This window comes from Podarcis muralis, chromosome 5 (assembly GCF_964188315.1).
Source record: "Podarcis muralis chromosome 5, rPodMur119.hap1.1, whole genome shotgun sequence".
Classification (NCBI taxonomy): Eukaryota; Metazoa; Chordata; class Lepidosauria; order Squamata; family Lacertidae; genus Podarcis; species Podarcis muralis.
In genome coordinates, this window is record NC_135659.1 from 18171003 (window position 1) to 18175143 (window position 4141).

General features: G+C 44.9%; 1 pseudogene; it reads right to left on the reverse strand.

Annotated features, from left to right (window-relative positions):
- Positions 1–925: 925 nt before the first annotated feature.
- Positions 926–1627, reverse strand: LOC114598333 (large ribosomal subunit protein mL66 pseudogene; annotated as a pseudogene).
- Positions 1628–4141: the final 2514 nt, after the last annotated feature.

The following is a 4141-nucleotide window of genomic DNA, read 5'->3' on the forward strand; positions in this document are numbered from 1 at the left end:
GAGGTTGCAGTATCAGCATTTTTAGCCCATGCCAAATATGGTCTGAAGTGCAACATCAAAAAAAACAAAGATCATGCCACCGGGCCCATCACCTCCTGGCAAATAGAAGGGGAAGAAATGGAGGCAGTGAGAGATTTTACTTTCTTGGGTTCCATGATCACTGCAGATGGTGACAGCAGTCACGAAATTAAAAGATGCTTGCTTCTTGGGGGAAAAGCAATGACAAACCTAGACAGCATCTTAAAAAGCAGAGACATCACCTTGCCGACAAAGGTCCGTATAATAAAAGCTATGGTTTTCCCAGTAGTGATATATGGAAGTGAGAGCTGGACCATAAAGAAGGCTGATCGCCAAAGAATTGATGCTTTTGAATTCTGGTGCTGGAGGAGACTCTTGAGAGTCCCATGGACTGCAAGAAGATCAAACCTCTCCATTCTTAAGGAAATTAGCCCTGAGTGCTCACTGGAAGGACAGATCCTGAAGCTAAGGCTCCAATACTTTGGCCACCTCATGAGAAGACAAGTCTCCCGGGAAAAGACCCTGATGTTGGGAAAGATGGAGGGCACAAGGAGAAGGGGATGACAGAGGATGAGATGGCTGGACAGTGTTCTCGAAGCTACCAGCATGAGTTTAACCAAACTGCGGGAGGCCGTGGAAGACAGGAATGCATGGCGTGCTCTGGTCCATGGAGTCACTAAGGGTAGGACACGACTAAACAACTAAACAACAACAAGTCACAGCTTTAGTTCCTTTGTCTTCAAATGGATATGTAACACTATTCTTTTTTTTTTAATTAGAGTTTAATTGGGATTAAAATAAAGGAAGATAAAGTTTTATTATCCTGAAGCAAGATCTATTGCATTATCTTTCAGTTAAATAACAATTCTACTTAGCCATTAAGTTGCCTCTTTTCTGAAAATATGCTTCCAGAGGAAAAATGTTCATTTGGCTCTTTCCAGAGCACCAGACATAAAAATACCTGTAATGGATTGACAAATACTGAGCCACAACTACTGTAATTTACTGTCAACACTAGCTCTACACCATCCTAGTGGTTAAAACAAAGAGGCTTTGACCCATAATTAACATTATCACGGAGTATAGGGTATGATACAGGCATGGGAACCTTGCACCACTTGTGTCCCTTGTTCCAAATGGGCCGCACAAATTTGATAGAGTATCGGGTAAGATACCTGTTGAGCTTTGGTTTCTTGTTTTTTGGAACAAAACCTTCGGGAAGTTTAGGTTTATGATTTGGCAGCAAACCTGCTTGATGAGCCATTTTCACACACACTTCAACCTTTCTGTGTTCTTCCGTACAGAGGCCTGTAACTCCCCTGGGCAGCATCCTTCCCTCAGAGGTTATGAATTGACTGAGCAATAAAACATCTTCGTAAGAATACTTGTGCTTTAGGTTCCAGCGACAGATAGGACATTGGCCAGAAGGATTTGGAGGAGTCGGGGCTTCCTCAACTTCCAGCACTTTACCTTCAATAATAGTTGTGTTTCTTTCAGTAGTTTCTACAGCCTGCTGCAATCCATGAGATGGGGCGTGAGCCCAGCCTCCCCACAAGAATCCAGAAATCAGCCACCTGCAGCCGGAGAGCAGCAACATGGACGCAGCCATCTTGGCAGCCCTCTGACAGGCTCCGTTTCATGTAACACTATTCTAAGCAGTTATACTCAGAAGTTTAAGCCTTGCTGCATGATCGGGCAGCACTGGGATGGAAATCACTTCCACATAGCTATTGTGATACCCTGAGAATCCTTTCTTTGTCACAGGTCGCAGACTCTCCAAGTGACCCTATTTTCAAGGGACTCTCCCAGATTTACAAAAAGCCCTTCTGGTTTCTGTTTTGATTCCGGAATGTCCCACTTTTCCTTAGGACATCCCTATTTTCATAGGATAAATGTTGGAGGGTATAGAGTTATGCAACCCCTGAACCAAGAAGATAACTGTACAACCTTTAGAAGACATCTGAAGGCAGCCCTGTATACGGAAGTGTTTTGTTTTGTTTTAACCGTTTACTGTTTTACTATGTTTTTATATATGTTGGAAGCTGCCCAGAGTGGCTGGGGCAACCCAGTCAAATGGCTGGGGTATAAATTATTAGTATGGAATAGGACATCCCTGTTTTCATTGGAGAAATGTTGGAGGGTATGGGGTCGCTCAACCCACTTAGTTCTCTTCTTCCACATTGGAACTCTGTGCTCCTCAACCCCTGTCTCAATCTGGAGCTGTGCCATCTGCGGTGGTAATAACAGCAAACTTCAGGAAATAGGAAGGTGCTTGTTCTCATCTCTCAGAGTGTCTGCTCTCCACCAGGAAAGCCCATTCCACAGTTTACAGCACATATTATATTGTTTTGCTTAATGCAACCCATCTGCAAAGAATTGTATTTTTTCACCCACGGTATCTGGTGCTCTTAGCTGCAGAGCTGAGAATATTTTAGAGCACAACAGGTCCAGGAGGGAGGGAAGGGAAAGGGGAAACAAAACACCAACAGCTTTCTTCACTTATCACCTGTTTGAACTAGCTGTGCGAGTAAAGTGATGTTGAAACAACAGGAAAAACAAAGGCATTAAGATTAGCCTCACATTTTGTACTCTTCGGTGACCTTTTGCTGGGTCTCCTAAGGCTGCATCTAAACTACAAACACAAACCAGTTGCGAACTGGTTTAACTAGCGCGGCTTCCCTCAAGGAAACCAGTGTGCTTTAATTGAAAAGGATGCTGAGAATGACTTGTTTGGGACACTGAATTCATGCCCAAGGGCAAAATGCATTTAGATTTGTAGCACAGACATGAGCTGAAAACCTGACTGCACATGACTTGTGGCTAGCGACAGACAAATCAATCCATTCCGGTTTTCTAATCTTAAATCCTATCCAGCCCGTTTCAGCTTCAGCTTGTGCTGCTGCTGATTATTTATTTTTAAAATCCTGCATGAACACTTGTACCGCTTTTGGAAACAAGTCTCCTAACACTTTTGCACGTAATCTTTTTGCTTAATAATCTCTCCACCCCCTTTTTTTTTTGCAAGCAATTTCTCCTCCTATAATACGTTATTGGGGGGGAGTAGGTGGGAATGTCTTATGTTTTCTGCTGTCTAATCAGGAGGGTCATGAGTGACAGCCAAGGGACTGACTGCTAAAGGTAAAGGACCCTGACCATTAGGTGCAGTCGTGACCGACTCTGGGGTTGTGGCGCTCATCTCGCTTTATTGGCCGAGGGAGCCGGCGTACAGCTTCCGGGTCATGTGGCCAGCATGACTAAGCCGCTTCTGGCGAACCAGAGCAGCGCACGGAAACGCCGTTTACCTTCCCGCCGGAGCAGTACCTATTTATCTACTTGCACTTGACGTGCTTTCAAACTGCTAGGTTGGCAGGAGCAGGGACCGAGCAACAGGAGCTCACCCCGTCGCGGGGATTCGAACCGCCGACCTTCTGGTCGGCAAGTCCTAGGCTCTGTGGTTTAACCCACAGTGCCACCCAAAGAAAAAACATATCCAAAGGAAGAGATATTTAAAAGGTGAGAAGCAGCACAGATGGGGTCTTTTTTCCTGCCAAATGTATGTGTGGGTTTAGAAGAGGTTTGGCTGTTTGAAGCAGGAGGGAATCAGAAAATGGCTTCTAGTTTTTCCAGCTAAGTGTTGGGGTCTCCAAATTGCAGGCCTTCCGGCTGAAAGCCTGTGTTACACCCATCAGCAGTTATTACATCGTTGGTACCAGCAAAAGATGCAGATGAACCCTTGTAGATGCATCAGAGAGTCAGTCTGGGTCTTGAATTAGGAACATCAGGGATCAACCGCCTCATGTAGACAGCAACCTTCTTGGTCCTCAGAGACTTCTTCAGACACAGACAAAGGAGCAGGGATGTACAAAATCTTTCCTTGCAGTTGGCAGGTAGCATTGCACCTCTGTTTGGCCTCATATAAATTCTTTGAAACTGGCATTTTGCTTTTAAGCGATCAGCAGACCAGGACCCTCTGTGTCCTGCACTCCAGCTTTTGTCCACTTAAGCCTAGGGGGATCCTGAGCTGCAAGTTTTGTAGGTCACATCCGCACCAAATATTTAAAGTGTGAGGCTTTGCCCCAAACAAACCTAGGAAAGGTAATTTGTTAAGGTTGGTGGGAACTGG